The sequence below is a fragment of the Xyrauchen texanus genome, chromosome 38 (genome assembly GCF_025860055.1).
Source record: "Xyrauchen texanus isolate HMW12.3.18 chromosome 38, RBS_HiC_50CHRs, whole genome shotgun sequence".
NCBI lineage: Eukaryota > Metazoa > Chordata > Actinopteri > Cypriniformes > Catostomidae > Xyrauchen > Xyrauchen texanus.
In genome coordinates, this window is record NC_068313.1 from 15264998 (window position 1) to 15290311 (window position 25314).

General features: G+C 36.5%; 1 pseudogene; it reads left to right on the forward strand.

Moving 5' to 3' along the window:
* The first annotated feature begins 697 nt into the window (after window positions 1-697).
* LOC127631662 (transcriptional adapter 2-alpha-like) lies at window positions 698-24555 on the forward strand (annotated as a pseudogene).
* Window positions 24556-25314: the final 759 nt, after the last annotated feature.

Below are 25314 nucleotides of genomic sequence, written 5' to 3' on the forward strand. Positions count from 1 at the left end.
ATAATATTGAGTGTGGATAATATGTGAATAGAGACTCTGGGCTTGTTCCTCTCCTCACCTGTGTTTATGTTCATTGTATTTTCAGACTTTTTACCACTGACATGTAACTTGCAGCTTTACAGGTCACATACATAGGTTGCTCTACACAAATCTCTCTGACATTTAGAGCCGATTTTGAAATCCCGGCAAGACGCTTTGTTCAGGTCTGAAAAAGAGGACATGTCTGGGAGAAAGAGGATGTTAGGGTCACCCTATAATAGATTGTTGCATAATAATACATGCCATAATAAATTATTTATTTTGCCAATCATTTTATTTATTTTATATTTATTTATGAAAATAATACTTAATTAAATGCTAAGATGTTGAGAAATCAAATACTTATGCATGTTAGGAATTATTTCTCTCGCTGCTCTCAATAAGGCACAGATAATGAGAAGCAACATAAACATGTTCAGAACAGAAAGAAAAATCCCTCAAAATGCAATAATAACTTTTTTTATTATTTTATTTAAAAATGTATAGGTAAATATGCTGTTATGTTGTCTATTAACAACAAAGTGTCTAAAACATTGTTTGTTTCAGAGAATAGAATGGTTCGCTTTACATCACCATAAGACAATCTCCGTCTTAGCCGTAATAAGCTGCTTGTAGATAGCAGTAATACACTATTTTAGTTTGTGATCTGTCATTACAAATGAAGAATAAGGACGGCCTGATTCTGAGCAGCAGCCAGAATCCTCTTCAAGTTCGTCAGAGGTTTTTCAAGGTAGAAGTTTGGCTTCTACGCAATAAAGAAGGCTATTAGTTATAATCTGAGCAAAACATGATGTAGCGTTTGGTCACACTATGCCGCTACTTGCTGGAAAATGTAGTTTTCTACTGGAAAAGCTACACAGTTTTAAAAGCAGCTGATCAACTGTCAAGCTACTGAAAATGTAGTTAAGTTAGTAGCACCACTACTTGTAGTTAGCTACTCTCCAACACTGGCCAACAGCATGTCCCTCAGACAAGAGCAAAAATCAGTCAGATCTACACTGATTCAATGAGGATATTCGGGATAGTTTAGCATGGATTTTGGAATAATAAAGTAGAGACAAGTAGATTGGAGGTGCACTTGTATGCCGTTTGTTTACATAGAAAATAGCTGCACGGGAGAATTCCAAAGAAGGCCGCCGAGTGACCTGACTTGCTAAAAAGTCTTTGGATGAAGTCATTTTAAGGCGTGTCTTTAATTATTAGTAATTAGTTAATTAGGCAGTTATTAGTTAATTATAGTAATTAGTTTAAAGAAGGATAAAAAGACATTTTATGGAATGACATAGCTGAAGATTCTTAACAGATTATTTTAATCTTTTTTTATTTAAGATTTAATCTTGGTGATGTGTTTTCAGTCAAAAATATTGTATAATTTTTCTGATATTTCACTGATATTTATTTGATCTCACTTCTTTTCCTTCTTTTTAGGTCCCTGTCCAATGTGAAGACACTGATAAAGTATACACTTGTTCTTGTTTATTACAACAGAGAACAAAATATCTAGTCTCACATTATGATGTTAATACATTTCAGAGCACACAGTTTAAAATCTAAAGACATCCACATTTATTTCAGATTTCAGTCCAGTGTCAGGACGACCCATTCGGATTCAACGCTAAAGTCATTTTTGATGACGAATCCTTCCCCTTAAGAAGGTGCACTCCGTTTGTGACTAGGTAAACCATTCCAAATTAACCTTGTTCAGAGGCTACCCATATTTCATCTTTCTGAATTCAAATGTTCTGCCTTTTGATTTTATTATTCCAAATATTTAAGCATAATTAAGTATTTTTTCCTAAAAATTACCGATATTTGTAGGGTTCTAACAGTTCATGGACAGAATCAGGATAATGGTGGTGAGTAATATTGTGATTGCTTACACTTTGGATAACAGATTTGAACAAGTCCCTAACCCTAAGTATTAAACTTTGCAAGATTTTTCTCATGCCATATTGAGGGACCAGCATATTTAAAATATTTGGGGTTGCCTCTTTTGACTTGACCAGTTAGTAATTGCCTACAAACTGCATAGCAACACGATATGATGCTTTATATCCTATATAATAATTATTTCACATTACATTTCACTGTATGTGATTTTTTTTAATTTTTTCAAAGCTGGTCAAGTGCAGGATTCTTTTGATGTGAATAGCCAAGTCAGTGCAACTACAGATGTCTTTACAAACACGGGTGCCGTGGGTGGGTGCAGCCTAACTTTCACAGATGGTGAGAAATGTTCTACATTTTCAGCTGTTGCCACCATCCAAAATGCAGTATTAAACGCTGTACTGTATATTGTTATTGTGTCAAGAATCACTTACAAAAAGACTACCTACTTTATTTAGGTGTTTCACTTGGACTCGTTCCACCTGGTGGCAGGGGTAGGAACAGCCCTGAACTGATGGATGGAGATGGACACTATGAAAAAGAGATGCATGTGCTTCAGAGGGGAAAGAAGAAAAAATCGAAAAGAGTCAGAAGAACTCACCGAGTTCGCCATTAGATACAAAAAGGATCTGGACAACATTTGCATCTAAAAACAACACTTATTTTACATTTCTATTAATGTAGCATCTTTCCATAAGCTCTAAATTCTAAACTCTAAAGCTTTAAAAAATTTGAATCTATAACGCTAACTGTCTTTACTGTTCAAATGATCCTTGATCCTCTAATAAACCACGATGCTTTAATAAGAATTTGTCAACTCATCCATGATTGTAAATGCATAAAAGTAACATCTTAAGAAAATACATTGACAAACATTGACACAAAATATATAAAAAAATGTCAAACACAACAATAAAACCTTGTAAAGGGATTAATGGAAAGGAGGAGGCGAGAACCGGCTTGACAATATAAATAATAGTTTTAATATAAAACTGACTCTCTCTCTCCCCCTATCCTTGGAGGATTGGGACGCCAGTACGAGGGAGAGAGAGATGCACATAGCAGGGTTCGAGTGTGTGCCATTTTGTGTTGTGCTGGAAAGAAGTTTTATGTTGTTTTGGATTTAAACGTCTTTTTGATTGTTAGCCCGGTACCTCCTCCTTTCCCGATGAACAAGTGTATGCCACACATCGGTATTTGACAAATATGCAAATGAGAACTCTATCCCTGTGTTTATGAATGTACATAGTGAAACCTTGGAAAATGTATTCAATAGTGTTCATCCATCCATGCTTTAAGCTATTTTCATCCACAACCCTGTGCTCAAGTGAAGGGAAGGAGTTTGTCGTGGTTCTCTTAGACTTTTTTGGCTATAGAAAACTGCAGAGAAATGCAAGACAGAAGCTGCCACAGCAGCTTATTTTTTATTTTCAAGTAATTGATATAGCTAGATGCAAACACTACACACATACAAACCATAGGGCAGCAATATAGTCTGTGATCACAAGATGCAATTTTACTTCCAGCTACACTCTCAGAAAAAAAGAGTACTAATCTGTACTTTTTAAGGTAATAGGGTCGTCAATGTGGTGGTACTCTGAAGGAGACCTTTTTTTGTAAATCTAGATAGTTTATGACTTGTTTTGGGTACATGCTGTATTTGTACCCTTAAGGATCAAAAAAGTACTGTGCAAGTACATTTGTGCTCCCAGAGGACCAAAACATATAAATATATACATATAAAGGTACAGAGTAGGGGTCGAGGTTTGGGTGGTTAGCTTTTGCAGTTAGCCTCTACTGGTAGATGCAGTAACTACACTCCAATAATGGCCATTCAAAAGTAGCCGTGTATTGTAAAAAAATAATGTATTTTCTCGCAAAATATAATTTGGAAAAATTTCAATATATCATAGTTTCCCAGTTACTTTTTTTCTTAACAGTATGAAATTGACTTTTGTTCCCTCCAGTTTTTCCTCATCTTAGGAGTGTTAATATACAGCAGAGTGATTAGTGTGACATGGCATTTATGGCTTAGAGCCCAGTTGCAACAAACCCCTTAGGTTAAGAAAATGCTTAATAATAACTGAAAGGGTAACATGTACATAATTCTACTGGCTAGCTATAAGAACTCTGCATGGGTGAACTGAAACTGGGAAGGCTTGCTTTCATTGTTGCCATGTATGCAAATGTTTCAAACAAAGCAACTGGTTTAACCAGGAACATAAAAACAGGAACTATATAAAGTCAGAGCCCTGAAGTTTTGCAACATTCATGATGCAACAATCAGTTGTATGTTGGTATGCTATGGATATTTCAGTCAGAATTGTTTTGTTTCTTTTAAGTTAATTGCTCACAAGGAGTTAAATTCTAAGGGTGGGTGCATCTGGAAATGTTTCAGAATCATCTGGATAAGATCATTAAAACATTCCACTTCAGAATGGGAGGACCAGAGGAAGACCAGCATAGAGCAAACATCTCAAAGACATGTGAGTAAGAATACGAACTTTCCTTAAGCGAACTTAGTAAAAATTCACAAGAGATAATGTATAATAAGAGATAATGTAATCTGTTATGTAGACTACAATTACAACAGGAATGGAAATGCTCCAGATCCATCCACAAGATCTCCCAGATGTACAGCCTGACGTAAGAGGTAGGAACTAGCGCCAGGACAAAGATTTCACTTAATTCTATTATTTGATTTTGTTTGATTGGAATTCTATTTGAGAAAATACGTTGATTCTAGTTGTAAAACAGCTATTTACTGTAATCTTTAAAAAAAAGGGAAAACAACTGAAAGTAAATTTTAGATACCCTAAGGTCACATGATGTCATACGTATCATGCTTGTACTTCCGGAGTTCCACGTGCTGTCCAAAATGGCAATTTCAACTGACCGAAACGAAAAGGTAACATTTTAATACAAAATCCATGTAGGCCTATGCATGTCCAAATATGAGAAAATTGTAAGTCAGAATGTAAAGTCCTACAAAACTTTTCTCAAATGCGCATAAGGAAAGTCATTACACCGGTCTTTCACACGGAGTATGCTCGGGCATGTTTTTCCATGTAATGAATGTAAGGGTTAGACTCTGTTTAGACTCTTATGTAACGTTTAGAGAGATGATTATCATATTGCATTGTTTTGCTTGATCTCTGAACTGGTACTTGACTGGCCTGGTTCAAAAAGTTTAGTTATTTTTGTGTTGTCAATTAGCTTTATGAAGTTACTGCTTTACTGTTTATGACTGGATAGCCATCTGCACGCTGCCTGTGTACAAAGCCATTGCAAAATGATAGATTATAATAACAAGATTTAAATAGCATTGGGCTATTATGAAAATCTCTGAATATCACTCCATTAAGTCCATAAAGAACTGAAGGATTTCCATGTTTAAGAATAGTTGCCCATGTTTTGCAGTTATGGATTTCATAGCATTCTGAAAAATACAAGGCTGTTTTGATGGCAGAGATTATCACGGCTCCTTTTCAATAAGATAATGCTGATATATTGAAAGGTGTCTCTGTTATTTATTCCTATGTATTCCATATATTTGCTAATGCCACTATGTCTCTAAAATGGTAGAGCATTTCATATTACTTTAATGAACACATTTAAACTCAATGTATGACTGTGATTATTCCTTCAAAAGATCCTAAAAACTGTTACAATATATATACATAGACACAGCAATGCACATCAACTGCATTAATACTGAAAAAGAAATAAAAAGTCAAGGTAGCTGTACATATAAGACATTGTGTGACTGTGTTTTATTAAAGGTATCTGTTCAGTGTCTGGATAATCCCTTTGGATACAATGCTGTGGTTTTATATGATGGCATATCCTATCCCTTAAAGATGTGTATTCCTAATATGAATGGCTATAACAGATACATATCTAGGTAAGTCTTCACATTTAATCAAAGGAGAATGTAAACACAATAATTTTGGAATCTGTTTTGTGACCACACTGATATCATTCTGCAATATTTTTGCAAAAGGAAATAGAGTCAACGTTGCAGGGTGCAGTGTAGTTCGGCTTATGCTAATCATTCCCATTTTCAACAGATTGAACCGTTTGAATGCAGAGAACACCAGGAAAGATGGTAAGATTTTATTCTCACTTGATATGACAGCCCTCATGTATTTATCTATTTATTTATATAACAATATCTCTTTAGCCCTCTGAGACAAGAATCCCAATTCATTTGTTAACTCATTTACTCTATCTGTTCCAATTCAGCTCGAGCATTTCCTCAAAGGCTGGTAGTAAATTACCCTGAAGTTACTGTATCTGCTCCGGTAACAATGCACACACAGGATCAACTAACAGGTGTTTACATCAACGCACGTTTCACTGATGGTGAGACACAAGGCCTTCCTTATTAGTATTATTAAAATTAGACAATCCATTAGCATTTCCTTTTCTCCTAACTAATTCAGCATTTGAAACTACTAAATTCAAAGCTGCTATAGCACACTAGGTAATGATAGGACAAATGTACTCACAACGATCTTCTGGTTGTTGTAGATAGCGCAGAAGGACCCCTTTATGGATGGGGAGGGAACAGGCCACAGCCTTTGGAGAGAGATGGACAACATGAGGAAGAGGAGAAGAATTTACGTCTGAAGGGGAAAAAGAAAAATGCTGGAAAGAGACGAAGGTGGAGATGCCGTTAGATCATTTGAAGGGCTACTGATCTGACCGACATGTTTTAAAATACATTTATTTAGAATGTCTTTGCATAGGATAAAGCTATTTGTGATTTGCTCTTTTGCTTAAATATGCTTATTGTGTATTCACTAACTAAATAAGCTAACATAGCTTTATAATATAATGTTTACTAGATAACTAAAAATCTAAATGTTGTTTTCATTAGAAGTTATGTTTTAGTAAAATCTGTATCATCAATGCCAAGTATAACTGCTGTACTGTCTTTACTATTCCTGCATTCATTACACTAATTAAGCAGGAAGAGCAAATAATTTATTGATGACAGACAGACAGACAGATAGACAGATAGATAGACAGACAGACAGACAGACAGACAGACAGACAGACAGACAGACAGACAGACAGACAGACAGATAGATAGATAGATAGATAGATAGATAGATAGATAGATAGATAGATAGATAGATAGATAGATAGATAGATAGATAGATAGATAGATAGATAGATAGATAGATAGATAGATAGATGTGTTTGTGCCATTGTAAATTAAAGTGTAAGAGCAGTGCAGATGTGTTTAGAGTTTCAGTTTTTTTACATTACATGTGTTAGCCAGCAGGTGGTGGCAAAAGATAATTTTTGTTTGTAATATGAGCCAGATAGGTGATGTGAAGTCAATCTCATCTACATACAACAGCTCTTAATGATCGCTTACTACACTACACTACTAAAGCTAAGAAATAGCTTTAAACTGCTTTAAATGAACAACTTCAGCACTATGGCTCATCACAGCTGAGAGACACAACAGACAGATTAATTACACAATGGGTGCTGTTTAAAATGGCAGAGGACATTGCAGTTTCTATAGTGATTGAACCTTGCGCACCGGCTACTGCGAAATAGGGTGAAATACCCCCTCTTGGATGCTATTTTTCTACTGAGAAAAGCTGATCTTCAGAAAGCTGACAGCATCTCTGCTTGGGAGTGGCAACAGGTGATCACACATGCTCCATCTCTCTCTCTCTCTCTCTCTCTCTCTCTCTCTCTCTCTCTCTCTTGCTCACACACACTCAGTTTTTCCTCATATTTAAAAATGTACTTGAAATTTACATTGAACTGTTATATATAAGCAGACTATACTTTGTATTGTATATACTCACAATCATGCTATATGGCCCTAAATCAGCACTGCTGTTGTTACCTATGGCACTCAATCACAGCAGTGCTGATGTAGAGCCATATCACACTCTTGCTTGCGTGATATTGCTTAACTAATAACTGGAGTATGGTATTTTCTAGAAACTGTTTTTAGCATGGTACATTTTGGATACAGGAAATAGGTTTGTTGAAATGCCTTTGTTACTTCATTCTGTGAATACATGTTTATGTCTTTACAGATGATCCTTTCGATAAGCCTCCATGTCGTGGATGCTCTTCATATCTAGTGGAACCTTACATTAAATGTGCAGAATGTGAACCTTCACCTTTCCTCCTCTGTCTGCAGGTCGGTCACTGGGTTGAGTGTCCATGTTCATTGTGCATATCTATTATAATTTGTTATCTTAAATGTGTTGCATGTGGTTTGTATCTTTTGGTACAGTGTTTTACTAGAGGACATGAGTATAAAAAGCACCAGAGTGACCATAAGTATGAAATCATGGTAAGAGAGCACTTTGAAACAAAATGATCACTAAATGATGGTATGAGAAAAATTATATGTGTTATTAGAATTAAATGTTAAATGTTATATTAAATCTTTTGATAGTTATTTTAAATCTGGTAAAATTGGGCAATTTTTAATTGCTAAATAATGTTTACATTTAGCCTGTATAGTTAGTTGGATACAGTCCTTCATACAGAAATGACATGTGCCTTTTTGATCTGCTCTTTTCTAGACATCAGATTTTACTGTTTTAGAGCCTGGCTGGACTGCTCAAAAGGAGATGGCTCTTTTAGAAGCCGTCATGGATTGTGGTTTCGGGAACTGGTCAGTGTCATTTCTGTACTTTCTAATCTGAAAGCAGTTGTCAGTTGGATCATTGCCTGTGGATGGTCTTGCATTAATATCTGACACTGAGATGAATTATATCTGTGCAGTGGTAAGTGTTTTAAATACTTTTTTGTTTTAGTCATTGTTTTATTCTTTTGGCGAAAATGTCCTTAAAATCTAGTCAATATTTCATCATGGCATTTTACTCTTTCTGCCAGTTTACAAAGGTTTTTTGATGTCATTAACAGCGGCGTATATGTGACAAATAAGACATGTCATGATGAAAAAAATAATATTGCAAGACATTAACAGTGCATATAGAAAAAGGAACATCTGTTAGATATGGATTGATTTAATCTAATCCAATAATCCAGCATGGGGATTTTCCCGCTTGAGCTGCACGAGTTGAATGTGCTGAACACCGGAAAAATTAACAGCTATAAAATGAGTGAATGTCCTCACTCAAACACATCCTATGTATACATGTGATTAGTAATGGATAATGTACAGTCAGCCGGTTGTGATCGCGCAATATGCCCTAACAGGGTGATCAGGACCTCGGCGCAGAGGAGTCTTGTATCACCCTGAAAGGGTTTATTTAGCAATAACAACCAGTTGACTGTACATTACACTGCTTGTTACACGGCTTCTAACCAAATAAATAAATACATGGACATATAACATTGATTTGCATTGAAATTATGTAATTTGAAAAGAAAGAAATAGCTAAAAAGCTGAAAGAGTCAGAGTTCTGTTGGTGTTTATTTTGTGAAAAATGACTGTCTGACATGAAACATTGATTTGAGTTTAAATTATTTTATTAGGTTACGTGTTGAGATTGCATATGTCCACACAATGCAAGTCAATGTTGACCAGAACTCAGAAGGTTCCAAAGGCTTAAAGTCAACATAAAAGTACACTCTGCATAAAGTAGGGCATCAATTTGGCCAGCACGTGGCCCTGCTCAACGTGCACAAGGGTGCGAGGGCTCGTTCAACGCTGCTTGCCGCTTTAGTGTAATTTTTCTTTTAGAATTGATATCTAAGCAGTGGCAACTGTGTGTGTTTTTTTTTTTTTTTTTTTTTTCAAATTGTGCAGCTATTATGATATAATTATGATTACATTTTTTCCGATGACAGAATAATCGTGGTTAATGATCATGATTGAAATGTTGGGCAAAATCGTGATTATAATACTACATAATAATCATCAGCCCTACGTTTGAATGTATAAAATAACTACCACATTTTCAGGAAAATCACAATTGTTATTGCTGTGATATTATTGTTTAAGATCTTAAGTACAACTGTAAAAATGTCAGACTAACCAGCATTCCAAAGAAACAGAGTAAAGATATATCAATTAATCATATCAAGAACAAAAGATTTGACATTTATTCATTTAGCAGATGCTTTTATCCAAAGTAGTTTACAATTGAGGAGTACAGCATAAATGTAATTTATTTATTTTTAGGTCAGATTCCAAATTCAAAGCAATATGTGAGGTGCAGATATCCATGATTTAAACATTTGAATAACCTAATCAAACTGGAGCCAAACTGCCTGGAACAAAAGGCAAAAAGGGCAAAATTGTGCACTTACCCCACATTATCTAAAACTGTCATTGCAGCAAAAGGCAACTTTAGGGAAATATAAAAATGTATGAATTGAATAATTAGATTGAGATTAGTGTAAATCAAGTATTTTAATCTTATTTTTTAAAATAAAGTAATTAATTTAGATTTTATTTGGTTAATTAAGAGTTTTTAATGCTTCAGTGATGCTTCGTTAAAATGAGATATATTGAGAATGTTTGTCGCAAAGCTCTCCACAAATGAATAAAATCACTGCATGGTGTGTTCAGAGTTACTGTTAGCTTTGTTAACTGTTTTTTGGTCAATTGTCGCAGCACTTCAGGTTGCAGTTGTGGATATTTATTATCATTCAAGACAGAAGGAGAGACGGAGGAGGTCGAAGTTGGAAATCACACCTGTTGTACTGCCGCAGAACAACCAATAGGGGGCAACACTCGTCTGTTAAAATATACACTGAATACTGTACATGTCGATACATATATTTATATCTCCATTTGAGGATCTGTATTCTCATTGAACCAAAGATAAGAACTGTCATTCTGTTATCATAAATCCCAATTTAATTAAATGATCACATGCACATGAGACAGACAGGAATGATTTGCTGTAGTTCAGTTATGACTCGATTGTGTAAAATGTTACCTAATCCAAAGCAACAGTTTAGCATGCCTGATTTCACTGTGTCCAAACACAAACACACAGACAGCTCTAGTAGTGAGAGATCTGTGTGTAAATACGCATTAACGTCAGACCAGCCTGTAAAAGCTTGTGGTATGTGTGTGAGCATGACCTCAGTTCTGTAGTCAGCTGAAGCTACAACTGTTGTCTGAGATCTCCAGCAGATCGGCTGACCAGGCCAGTGACCTGCTGCTTAAAACTACATCTGAGATCAGACTTCATTCTCCCCGAACACACACAAGAGATGATTCATAACACATCACCCTCATCTCAGAAAGCCAAGTATGGTTAAATAAAGCCGGGTGCACATTTTTATGGTCCTTGTTGCTTGTCAGGCTTTATGATATGATCCCAGTGAGATCTCAGGTTAAAGCCATGGCACACTGTTTGACATTTTGTTTATGTTTTCAGCCTGTTTTTGTTTTGCCATCAAAAGCAGAGAATAATCAGTCGATTTTAAGTCTCATGTAAACACAGGTTTCTTGCATTGTCGGTCCATTTAAATTAGCTGATTTTTGATAGTTATCATTGTATTGCTGTGCATCTAAATGTGCTTAGTGCCAAATTGCTGCCGAAATCATACAGTGTGAAACCAGCTTTAAAGGGATAGTTCACCCAAAATTTAAAATTCTCTCAAAATTGACTACGCCCTCATGCCATCTCAGATGTGCAAGACTTTCTATCATCTGCAGAACACAAATTAAGATTTTTAGAAGAATATTTTGGTCCATACAATGCAAGTGAATGGGTGCCAACATTTGGACTCTCCAAAAATCTCATTAAGGCAGCATAAAAGTAATCCATATGACTCCAGTGGTGAAATCAGTATCTTCTGAAGTGATTTGATTGGTGTGGGTGAGAAACAGATCAATATTTAAGTCTATTTTTGCTAGACATTCTTCTCCCTGCCCAGTAGGAGGCGATATGCATGAAGAATGTGAATCATAATAAACACAAGAAGAATGTGAAAGTTAAATTGGAGTTTGACTGAGCAGGGATGAGAATTAGTAGTAAAAAAGGAATTAAATATTGATCTGTTTATTATCCACACATATTGTTGTAGTTGTATGGATTACTTTAATGCTGACTTGTGCGCTGTTTGAAACTTAAAATGTTGGCACCCATTCACTTGCATTGTATGGACCAAAAGAGCTGAGAAATTCTTCTAAAAACCTTAATTTGTGTTCTGCTGAAGAAACAAAGTCACACACATCTGGGATGGCATGAGTGTGAGTAAATTATGAGAGAATATTCATTTTTGGGTGAACTATTTCTTTAAACAATAACCCATGAGAGACCGTTTTACAGCGATTTTACCACAGTTAAGAGGTGTTGCTAGGCATAATAGGAAGCAGCTTTGATTACAGTGATTCAAAACTATTGATTTTGGCATGTCCTGTAAACCAATCATGGTTTTGAATGAGAATATGATGACAGAATTTTCTTTTTGGGGTGAACTAGCCCTTAAAACGCTCATTAATCTTGCTTGTGGTCACTCATGTATTGGTTTGTGAGATTTATTATTGGACCATTGGTTGCTTAATATTTGCTTCTCACATTAAATTGTCTTTTAGGATCATTCGAGACCATGGGCTCATAAACCTGTGCAAGTTTCAAGGTAAGAATGTGATTTGTTTTGTTTGTATTCATGGTGTAGCATTTTAGTTTTGAGAACATTGGATATATATATATATATACACACACACACAATCTAATACCGAATACCCATAATTGCAAAATAAGCATCACATTAAGATAAAACTCCAAACAAACCAGTCTCTCTATGTGTGGATATGAGCGATCTGGTAATATTCCCCATGCAAGTATTCACAGGTTAGTTTCAATACGCACAGACTAGAAGTCATTGCTACATGATGAACCTCCTCGACTTCCAGTAAGGTGAGCCATCTGTGCGAAATCTTTACAATGAGTATTCAGAAAACAGCGATCCTAGTCTAATAACGATCCTAGTGCAGTTTTCAGTGACTGTGATTGCTCCCCTATGAATAGTTTGCTGTAAAATAAACATTTTGACTCAATTGACAAAGAAAATTGCATCTTTACGAGCCTTTAATGAATCTGCTCTCTGGATGAGGTGTGGCTTCTCTCTGTAAACAGAAACCCAGTCCCTGACTATATCCCCCTGGACATTGCTGTCGGCAAAAAAAAAAAAAAAAAAAGAGTAAATCCAAATAGGTTTGCATGTTTTCCTTAATTGCACTGAGTGATGGTGATGCACAGGAAGGGCTTTTAAGGTACAGTTCACCCCAAAATGAACATTCCGTCATCTTTTACTCACCCTCGTGTTGTTACAAACCTATATGACTTTCTTTCCTCTGTGGAACACAAATATTAGACATTTATGTATGGGGAAAAGATGCAATAAAAGTGACTGAGGCTTAAACTATGTTTAATATCTCCTTTTAATTTTCACAGATGAATGAAAGCAATACAGGTTTGGAACACAATAGGGTGAGCAAATTCTGACAGAATTTTCCTTACTGGCAGAGCTATCCCTTTGAGTCGTTTTTATTTATTTATTTAGTGGCTCCCAGCTCCTCTCCTCAGCTTCTTGCACCCTCAAGACAAAACAGAGCCATAGTTAATGTGGAACTGCAGTCTTGTTGTCATGGAGACTGCAGGAGTGAATTTGGCGAGTGATAATGGAAGCAGTGGCCAAGACCTGATGGCTCACAGTTGGTTTATCCTCAATTCAAGAGAGCAAGACGGCTTGACCTGCCTGCACACAGCAGCCTGTCTCGCATAACATCCTCCAATGCTGTGTGGAAATTCCAGTTCAATACAGCTTGAGTGATGTGTGATGTCCACTTGATGTTTCCTAAAGTCACTTATTAATATGAGCAGTCATTTGTTGAATTTTTTGTGGAATTGCAGAATGTAGTGGGAAGATCCTTTGATTTGCCATATTGGAGACTGAGAGTGTTGGGGTTTGACTCATGAAGGAAATTAACTAAAATAACATCCACATGATGTTTTTTGCTGAAAAAAGTCTATTAAGGAAAATGTTTACTAAAGATTAAGTTTTAGCACAAAAACCTGCTTCTTTTACTTCACACTAACAGCCCACAATCTAGCTTAAGCAGGCACAATCAGCACTGAAATATCATGACCTGTTGGGCGGAGTTCTGCATGGGTCGTTTTACGCCTATGTCTGCGGGCCCCTGGCCCTCAACGTGGTGTGTTGCTCAATCAGGATCTATGAATATTGGTGACCCTCCATGTGGTTATGTATGGGCGCCTCAGTTGCCCTGAGTACTGGAGCCGGGTCTTGGCAGTAGGGAGTAATCAAATTAGTCCCTCATGTGCACTCAGTGTTAAAGCTGAATCTCAACACCAAGTAGCCACTTACGGGAGCCATCAGGAAGTGCAGAGAATACTGGACAACAAGAGATTCTGCCGTGCTCCATAGAGCTGAGGGCACCTGAGCACGACTGATGTGGAGGCAGCTCCTAATCATCTGGGAGAGGTGTACCACATTGGGGGCCTGGGATTTGGGTGCCTCTAGGCCAGACTGGCTGGGTGGATTCTGCTACATTGCCCCGTGGGTTCCGTGTAGACATCTGCCATCAGATGCCATTATTAAGAGAGGCAACCAATAATAAAGATTATTATTATTACTATTACTGTTACTACTATTACTATAATTATTTATATGTAATTATTATTCTTACTATTATTATTATTTTTATGAATATAATTTTTTTTCATCACAATAACAAAACAAAAGAATTCCATTTATAAATGTCATCTGGTATATCACAAATCATTGATTTATTTACGATGCACCCTTAAACACACTTCTAATACTAAATGAACCCACTTACTTACTTTTGTCTGCAATTTCTATGCTTTACTCCATATATTCGTTACACATTAAGTAGAAGCCATGTTATGAATCTCAGAGTATGCAGATGCCCTGGTATAATCCCTTTTGTATGTTGCTGTTCTCCAGTTCAAGCGAGAGAGACACAGCTGCGCTGTGTGTGTGTGTGTGTGTGTGTGTGTGTGTGTGTGTGTGTGTGTGTTTATGTTTGTTTTATGTAGTTTAAGTTCAGTTACGTCATTAAAGTTATGTTGACTGTTCTGCCGGTTCCAACCTCCTCCTTGCCTATCCTTCCTCCAACCTCCTTCCTGCCAAAACCCGGGAAGGAAGAGGGATGCGCTGTCATTTAGACCTCGCCGCTGCCGTATGCCAGGGGACGGAGAAGTCACTGCCGGGATTCAGAGGAACCGCTGCCATCCGCCAGAAAGGGGAGGAGATGCTCCATCAGCAAGGGGTTGGAGGACTCACTGCCGTATGCCCTGGAAGGAGTGGCTGTCGTTTGCCAGAGGTCGGAGAAGTGGCTGTCGTTTGCCAGAGGGCAGAGGAGTGGCGGAGGACCAGGTGACGGCGTGTCCGGGGACCAGCGAGCAAGTTTCTCTCTCTCTCTCTGTGTGTCTCTCCCGCTCACCCTTTCCCTCTCCCCTCTCCCTCCCCTCATTTCCACACACACTGAGCGGACAGCGACAGGTGAAGATTACATTGCAGTTTGAAGAATGTGTGCAATTCCAAACATTATTAAAGTTATTGTACAAATCTACACACATGGAACAGTAAAGGAGAGTTTGACAGCAGTTCACAAGATGCATAACTCATAACTAAACAAACTCAAACAATCATTGCTTTTCCATTTCATAATAAAAGCTCCTGGTGAAGAGGTGAATAAACATGATTGCACTTGCAGTGTCAAAATAAAAACCCCAGTTTAGAGTGAAGTAAATAGGACAGAAATATATTGATTTATCTTTAACAAATCTTACCCGGAATATAATGATGATTCACATAACTTAATGTGGTTCCACAGTAATAATTTCACATGATGGAGTGGAGCGGAGTGGTGGCATAGTGGCTAAAGCACAGGGCTGTTAATCAGAAGGTTGCTGGTTCAAACCCCATGGCCTTAAGCAAGGCACTTAACTCCAGGTTGTTCTGGAGGGACTGTCCCTGTAATATCTGCACTGTAAGTCGCTTTGGATAAAAGCATCTCATAAATGTAAATGCATGATGCAATATTCATCTGGTTTCAAAAAATATGTCAAGTAGTTTTGGCACACAGAAAGTTTTTTAGTAAAAAATGTATGAAGATAAATTACATTTTTATTAATCTTCCATGTATGATTGTTTGTTAAACATAAGTATAAACATGCAAATTAATACAAATTATTACATTTTACTCTCTCTTGTGTTAATTTAGTAAAACAAACTGTGGGAAACATGCCTTCATCGTTTTTAAATAGATTTTTATTTAATGCCTTTGAAGTATGAATTATATTTGGCTACAATGGCTGTTTAGATGAAAAGATGGTTCCTCTGTTTGAAAAAAACAAAACACAAGCTATTTCAGAAAAAAAAACATAATTATTGAGACATATTTCGAATATCACTAATTTGCTGAAAATATCAAGATATCATTTCTGAAGACATATCACCCAGCCCCACAACTAACCTAAAAGCTCATCTAAAACATAACCATCTCATCCAGTTTTCTGGGCTATGAACAAAAACCGCAGTTGGAGATGGAGAGGGGCCTTCCCAACTTTATATATTTTTTTACATTCCAATTCCAATGTCTGAATATTCTTAAGAATTAAAAGTTCATTACTCTTTAAAGGGTGTACTTGCATTATTATGCTATTATATTATCATTATATCAGTGGCATAAAATGGTTTTAAAATGACAATAATATCATTTATCGTGATCTTTTCTGGGACAATATATCATCCAACATAAGTATTTATCATGACAGGCCTACTGAACCCTTTACACATGCTTCCTTTCTATTTTCTAGATTCAAGCTTCATTCACAAAACTCTGTGCCATTTGCTATTAACATTTATTACCATAAAGTGGGAGGTAAACTGAAATGTATTTTAAATATTCGTTTATGTACGTTTTCTATCAACCATGTTAGTAATGATTCATCAAATAATGATCAAATGATGGAGAAGAGTGTTATAACCTGGAATATATTTAGATGTACGGTGTAGTGAAACCCACTTTCTGCATGTTAAAGAGAAGATTCAGGTGTCTGGATCACAGTAGTAGAGCGATGCTGTAAAGTCCAGCCAGAGTGTGCCAGATCAGGGTGGTCTGTTCAGAACCGACCGTAAGAATTGTGGATGCAAGTTGCATTCAGCACAGATTCTGTGGGCGCGGTTGCGTCATTACCTGATCCACATAATTCCTTTTGTGAATCGGGCGCTAAACCAGCTTTAAATTTAGGCGCAAATGGGTTGGTGAAATTGCATGTGCAAAGTGCATGGGAAGGGCTAGGTCAAGTGTAATTTTATTCAGAGGTTCTTCTCCGTTAATTTGCACTATTTCTTTTTTTTTTTTTTTTGCCTTTCCCAGCCCCTTCCATACCCTGATGATGCATAAATGCATGGTTTTAACCTTTTCCCTGTGAATGTATGCACACGAAAGATGTTTATTTAGATGTCCAGTTGTACAGTGTATGTGAAATATTTTAGCCAAATACTTTCTGTAATAGGTTATAATTAATAAGCACATTAGCCTTGTTCAATCTGTTTTATGTAATCTACATTTTCTAATAAATTCTCCTTGCTCCATTGTTTATAAGCACTCCCCAGAAGAAAAAATATATATAATTTTTTATAAATTATTTAGTGAAACAAGTCGATTATTTTGACTTGTTTTGTCAGATTGCTTGTATTTTTGTAAGGATAATAGTGAGGATGTGTTGGAGAGAATGGCAAGGACATGTGTGTGTGTGTGTGTGTGCGTGTGTGTTTCTCTGTAACATCATGGAAAGCTAGCGGAGGCAGAATATCACACCTCACGCTCTCCCACATAACAGCTTTCTGCTTCTATCTCTCTCGCTCAGTATGGGCATAGCTGATGGCTGATAGTGCTGCTCACTGAGCCCTTCAAGAAACCATCAGAGAGACTTCTACAGCTGGACACTCCATAGATTGCTGTTGACTTTTGCTTTTCAAACACAACCAATCAAAGCTTGCTTTTCTGATGTTTTGTAACTAGATGGTAGTATCATGTTAGCGCTGTTCCAAAACATAGTGAGCTGCCTACCTAGAAATCATGTTAAGGCATCATCGGCATATTCCTAGCATGCTCCCAAATGTTTTTCCAAAATGTAGATACTTTGTTTTAGCCAATCTCAGAATGCATTGTATTCAAATTCACTGAAAAAATGTAAGTTGAGGAAACTTACTGTAAATATACTTGTATTGCATTCAGAACTAAAAAGTGATGATGAAAAGAAAAATTATATTTGCATATAAAATATTGCTTTTTACAGTGACATATTAATAGCATAGAATCATGCTAATGTTAGACTACCGTTAAAAGAAAAAACTTCAGAGAAATGTCAACATCTGTTTCAGACTGAAAAGTGTAAATAAATAATCCAATGTAACAATGGATTGTTTTACTCATTATTTGTGTTTATTCTTGGTACTATGTATATTTAATTAGTGTATCTCATTTATATTCTTAGCGATGTGCTAACATCAAACTGTATGGTGACACTTTACAATTAGTTTCCATTTTTTAGTAAATGTAAGTAAATGCAATAGGTATCATTATCTAACAATGGACAATATATTTTTACTGCATTTATTAATCTTTGTTAATTTTATTTGACAAAAACCGAATTGTTACTTGTAAGGTTTTGTTAGTTTATGGTGCATTAACTAATGTTGACATATACATCTTTTGACTTAAAAATGTATTAGTATATGTTAAAATTTACATTTAACAAATATAAAAAAATGCGGTGACACTTTATTTAAATTTTTTAAAGGTTCTATTTGTTAACTTTAGTTAATATTAACAACGAACAATACTTTTACTGCATTTTATAAACTTAATATTAATTTTAACATACGTGTACTAATACATTTTTTAAATCAAAAGCTGTATTTAATGCACTATGAACAAACATGAACTAACAATAATTGTATTTTTATTATATAATATTTACAAATATTTATAAATGCTATAAAAATATATTGTTAACAGTTTGTTCATGATACCTAATGCAATAACTAATGTTAACAAATGGAACCTTATTGTAAAGTGTTACCAACCGAATCGATTGTCAAGTTTCCCATGCACTTCACACTGATGCGCAGAGTTGCTGCCTATGTAAAGTGTTTAAAATCTGTCACTTATTAGGTTTAATTTGAGTGCTTCCTTAGAAGGCAGCTGCCCATTTAGACAGATCAGTAGGTTTTGGAACAGAGCTATGATTTTTTTTTAATTTGCTTATCAAATTATCAGATGCTTATGTGCATCTGTTTCGTAGTGCAGGAAAGGTGTTATTCTAAGAAGGTGCAGGAACTTTATGATGTCATGAGACACTTTGCCAGGGTGGTAGGAACCATCGAGTACTTGGGCCTTACTTTTATTCTTATTATATAATATATTCATACAATATATCTTCATTATGTTTGTAATTTTTATATATATGTTAATATATATAGAGTAAGCACATTTTAAAAAATGTACATTGTTGTATTTATTTGTTATAATTTAGTATCTTTAAACTCCAATACAAGATGGGTAGCATTTCTGGGCACATAGCAACCTCATCCAACCATAAACAGCAGTGGTATACTCTTGGATTATGGGCAATTAACCTTGAATGTACACTTGAAATTAGAGTGCATTGTGGGTAAGAATGAGTGAACAAAAGTAGGGCACGAGTGGCTCACTCAGAATTCAGACACTCCAAAATTGTAGACACCCAAAATAGTGCACTATATAGTGGATAGGGGTATTTCATTCACAATTCTGAGTTTTCTTCCTAAGCTGATACAAGATCAGTCTGGTTTGTGTTCTATGGTATGATGATTGTGTGGAGGACAGATCGGGTTAGATGAACAAGACCCCATGTCATTCAGTAGCGCTGCGTCCAAGTTCTTTCTATCCACCCCAGTAATTTGACTCAGACAGGGTGAAACGTTTACAGCTCCATCTGCTCTTCCTCTCTCACTTTCTCTTTCTCTCTTTTTCTCATTCACAGTGGAGTTTGAACTGAGAAGAGAGATCCGCAGACTGCAGGAGTACAGGAGGGAGGAAGTTCAGTCTCTCAGTAAGACCTACTGGATGTGCACCCACTCATGCATTATGGGATCTAACCTGAATAAAAAGGAGGCTAAATTAAAAGGATCACAGTCAGTAAGACACGATTTAGCAGGTTTATACATGGGTTTTTACACTAAAAATTCTATCTAAACCCTGGATTAATGTAAACTTGGGTTATCTTGTTCCATGTATCACAATGTTCATACCTGGTCTAGTAATCTGTTGCTAAACAACTGTCTTTAACATTCTAACACATTAAAACAAATAACTTTGGCACCAATAAATCGGTGCCTGCTGTGGAGCAGTTTCATAACCCAGGGTTAAACGCAGTGCTAGCCCCTTTCAAAATCTTACTTAACCTGGGTTTAGAACTATGTTAAGCCAGGGGTAAAAGTGGCCTTAACCTGTGGTGAAAAAATTACTCTAACCTAGGGGTTATAGTGGCTTTAACCAGGGGTTAAAAATTATGTGAACCCAGGTTTAAAAGTGGCCTTAACCTGGGGTTAAAATGGCCTCAACCCGTGGTGAAAAAATTACGCTAACCTAGGGGTTATAGTGGTTTTAACCAGGGGTTAAAATTGATGTTAACCCAGGTAAGTGCCCTATGAAAATCCCTATATAATATTTGTCTATAGAATTGAGAGCTTTATCTTAATATGGAACAAACTAACCACATTCAACTTGTTTGTTCTTGTAATAGAAATATGTGACATATGGAGAGTTTATGAATGTAAAGCTTTGATCAGAACTGATCTGAAACCTGTAATCTCTGGACTGCAGGTGCTAAGGTTTACAAGCAAGTGAAGCGCATGCGAGAGGATGAGCGCAAAAAGAGGAACATGTTGTGTGATGTACTGCAGTACATTCACGACTCCCATGCATCAACAGTGGCTACACAAACAAGCTGCCATGTAAGCCCTTCATCATCCTCTTCTTCACTCGTACTTTTGCACACTTTATACATGTCCCTCGTGTTACAGTACAAGTAATTCAGCTCCCACCACTTACCGTAGGGCAGTGTTCAAAGTTTTGTAAATAATTTCAGCCTTTATAAACTCGTGCTAAATATACAGTAATATTTGAAGACTGTCATTTTGGTTGTTTTTTATATGTTTTCACAAAAGCCAAGTGGGAGAAGTCAAAGCTTTCATATAATTCAGTAGCTGGCATTTCCCTCAAGAAATGCAATTCCAGTTATCCTTCATCTATTGCTTTATTTTTATAATGTATGTGTGAGTCAGTCAGTGCTCCATTTCTGCCCATTGGCCCTTAGAGGTTTGTGCTGTCAGATTGTTTGTGTTTTTGCAGCTGGCTGCCAGCTTTAAAAGATTGTGTGCAGGTATTCAGCAAAAAGAAGACAAACTACAAGCAACTGATGATTCAGATTTCAGAGTCTCTCTTTTGTGTGCTGAAAACCCTGAATGCCCCAGCCAGTATTTTTCAAGATATTTCAAAAGCACTTGTGTGGTAATGTTTTGTTGACTGAATACCAGGAGACTATAACTATAACTCCATATCCAGGCCATATTTTAATGCATATTAATATGTATACAGCTGATCACAGTCCTTGACTTTTTATATACTCTGTTAATGATATAGTGTGTCATTTTAAATAGGCGTAATTATTATTTATAAATGAATAATTTGTGCTTTGATTAAGTTTTCATGAGTGACTCTCACAAAGACTGTCAAGAAAATGTACTGGTTCTATTTTAATCAAAAGAAACAAATAATATTTTCCATATAGAAAATGAAACATTTAAATGGCCATTCATATTCTGTACAAAAAGATGGGAATCATTACTGCAACCTGAAAGAAAAGATATATTATTGAGACTGTAATGTATTTATATACATCATAGTAATACTCCCTAAGTGCTGCCTTTAATTTTTGCTGATTTCAGTAAAAAAAAAAAAAGTACAACAGAATCTTTTTACTGAAATACAGTCTGTGTTACGGTTATGAGAATCATTATTGAAAACAGTGGGAATAGTAAAAGTAAAACGTTCCAGAAACGTTATGGTAATGAGAATTGAGAGGTAAAATGTGTTTAAGTGTCCTTAAATTAATGTCACATTGCAAAAAATCCTAATAGTTACAAATGTAGGCTTTTGGGTAAAGTAAAGAGTGGTAAAAATATCGATTTTCTGATTGATCGCGATCTTAATTTGAACAATCTTGATATGAGTTCTTATATCCCAAGATCGATCTTTCACTCAATGCTCAATCCTCCACTAAAATGACAGGAAATCACTTGCATTTGCAACCAAATTTCATGCTATGCGATAAAAATGTATATATTTGGCAACTGGCTGGTGAATGTTCAGATTTCACTCATCAGTGTTTGTGTAGTTTAGTGGTGAAGTCTTCAGCAGCGAGATCCCTTCACTGCATGTTGAGAGTAAAAGTTGTTCCGTGTAATGTGTGTCCAAGACGAGATCCACACAACCCATTTGTCATTGAATAATATTTCTTTTGATAACCTCCTGTTCTCTACAGTCAGTTGTTGATCAAAAACAACAAAACAAAAAAGAAACATTTAATTCTAACCATGCATAGCACAGATGAGATAAAGCCGTTTGAGTCTCTCTTGATAGCGCATTCTTCTACAGGCACTCTTTACAGAAATGCTGGTGTTCTTAAAGAGACAGTACCGGTTTTAGCATGTGTTCAATAAATCAATGTAAATACTTGCAAATAGTACAAATTATGCAATTTAACAATAAACGTGTGACAAAAATATATTAATATATGAAATATATTTTATGTATAGGTTGAATACATTGAAAGCCAAAATGTGACAAAAATGATGAAAAAGAAATAAAATTTGATTTTCCTAATGTACCTAGTTAGAAGGTCCCCTGCATAACTAACAGCATTAGCTAGGATATCATTTATTTTATATGTGAGCAAAAAGGACATTATAACTGAAATGTACTCATATGAATCGATACAGAATCTAAATTGGATTGAATCGAGTGCTTGTGAATCGTAATCGAATCAGAAAATCTGTAGCCCTAATTAATTAACTCTAATTTACTTTGCAAAATATAATAAATATGTCAAATATAAAGCTAAAAGGAAACTTGCAGCACATCGATTGCTCTGTTTCTGACCTTTTTAGCTCTTTACTCATGGTTCTGTTTTGATCCTCTAACTCACAGGCAGAAGAAGTGCACCTCCTCTCGTCCTAACAGGGCTGCCTGGCATGGAGAAACTCAACGAGAAGGAGAAAGAGGTTTGGCAAAAACGATTTTACTTCCAGCATGAGCTCATTTTGCAGACATCTGCCTCATTGATGTGATTTAATGGATCCCAAACGATTTTCTCATCATCTCAGTTATGTCAGGCGGTTCGCCTGATGCCTGCGCATCTGGAGTACAAACAAGCCCTGCTGAATGAGTGCCGACGGCAGGGGGGTCTGCGATTGGCGCAGGCCTGATCGCTCATCAAGATAGATGTCAACAAGTCTTGCAAAATTTACAATTTCCTTATCAAAGAGGGCTACATCAATAAGGCTTAGCTTTGATTGAACTGCTCCAAGGACATCTGATGAAGAAACATACACAGTTTTCATGTTGGGAATGAGCAATGAGGGATCAAAAGATTTGAAGTGTAGTAGTTCTATATAATATGTTTCTTATTTACATTTATGCATTTGGCAGACACTTTTATCCAAAGCGACTTACAGTGCACTTATTCTTTAGAAAAGTACATTCTGATCTGAATCATGCACAATGACACCAGGTGTGTATTAATAAAGTAACTAGGGTCAATTTTGATTTCATGTTGACTTTGAAGCAGAGACTGTGCCATTTGCAACCACACCGCCACCCCTTTGCCATTACTGATAGGCAGTGATTAACACAGACATAAACTCATTTTCCATTGTCAGCACACATGGTTTCCTTGGCAACCAGGTCACTGGCATTCTAGAACTGTAGGCTGAAAGCTGATCTGCTCAGAGAGGGATTGGCCACACACACAAATACACACTCACATAGCCTACTCACCCTGATGCACATGCTCATCTGCTTGGTCGAAAACTCATGTCTAAGCCAGGCAGAACTCAGCACTCAAGCTCCTCTCAGTCTTTTTAACCCACAGCTCAATGCATTGTCACCTGCCAAGTCCTTTTCAAGCACCGAGAACAAGCAGCTTAATCCTTATTCGGTTCTTCTTCTGATGTATGTGCGTTCAGTGTGCTTCCCGAAATGGAAAAACAATGATGTGATTGTAACTCTTAGCTCTTAACAGCACACTTCATTCCACCTCGATCTGATCGTGTTGTGGGCAGCCTGTGTTTGTTGAACTGGTACATTTTAATTCCTTATGCACTCTAATTCCTGTAGGAATCTGCTTGCTAATTCATTACAAGTTGGCTGCGATGTCTGACATGCAGGGACAGCTGGAGTTAAGGGCTGTCTAGCACAATGCACGCACACTTGTGTCAGCAGCAGAAGATACACTGTTCGCTGCTGCCATCACAGCTGGAGAGACACAGGTGCCTTTGAGATCAGACACCGGACTGCATTTAGCAGCTCACTGTGTGGGAGGAATTGCATCAGTGGACAAAAATAGGTTTTATCTCTATTTATTGTTAATCCAATTCTGGTAGAATTAATTTTTGAACTGCTAGCAAGAATTCTGTTTATTGTATTACACCGATCAGCCACAACATAAAAACCACCTGCCTAATATTGTGTAGGTCCCCCTCATGCCGCCAAAACAGCACCAACCTGCATCTCAGTTCTCACCACAATTGTACAGAGTGGTTATCCGAGATAATGTAGACATTGTCAGTTTGAACCAGTCTGGCGAATTCTATGTTGTCCTCTCTCATCAACAAGGCATTTCCACTCACTTGCCACTCACTGAATGTTTTATGTTTTGTTTTGTTTTTGGCACCATTCGGAGTAAATTCTAGAGACTGTTGTGTGTGAAAATCCCTTTAAATCAGCAGTTACAGAAATACTCAAACCAGCCTGTCTGGCACCAACAATCATGCCACAGTCTAAATCACTGAGATCAAATTTTTTTTGCACTGCACTGCTGCCACACGATTGGCTGATTAGATAATTGCATGGATGATTGTTGGTGCTGGTTTGTGTATTTATTTAACTGCTGATCTCCTGAGATTTTCACACACAACAGTCAATAGAATTTACTCTAAATGGTGCCAAAAACAAAAAACATCCAGTGAGAGGCAGTTCTGTGGATGGAAATGTTATTGTTGTGGCTGATCGGTGTATAAAGAGTGGCTTCATCATTCTGGCATTGTAATCCTGCACTATAGGATGCCATGTTTTACAGGGCAAGGCCT